The sequence below is a fragment of the Pyxicephalus adspersus genome, chromosome 5 (genome assembly GCF_032062135.1).
Source record: "Pyxicephalus adspersus chromosome 5, UCB_Pads_2.0, whole genome shotgun sequence".
Lineage (NCBI taxonomy): Eukaryota > Metazoa > Chordata > Amphibia > Anura > Pyxicephalidae > Pyxicephalus > Pyxicephalus adspersus.
The window spans coordinates 95931313-95931745 of record NC_092862.1 but is presented as its reverse complement, the minus strand read 5'-3'; positions in this window follow the sequence as shown (position 1 = coordinate 95931745).

Genomic DNA, 433 nt, shown 5'->3' with positions numbered 1-433 from the left:
AATGACTTGAATGAATATACCGAATATAGAATATATTGACATTATTTCAAAAATGTATTTTGTATACGTAGGCATATCTAGTTGAATTCTGCTTAATTTTCATGTTTCATTATTTTTCTATGAGGGTATTATTGAGGTCATTATTTCAAAAACTAGAGCCAATCTAGCAAAACCAATAACTTATTTGGAATCTGTGCATCAAACATAACCTAAAATTACTTTATTCTGTTTGGCAAGAAAATGTTTGCTGACCAGTGTTATCTGATGAGTGTACATGACTGAATGGATAGAAATACAAATCATTGGCCAATAAAACAGCCATATTTTTTTAAAAACAGCTGCCTGCCTGAAGTTTTGCTCCATAAAATCCAGTTTATCAAGCATTCTCTGATTGTCAGAGTACATACAAAATGATGCATCTGGACAACACTGC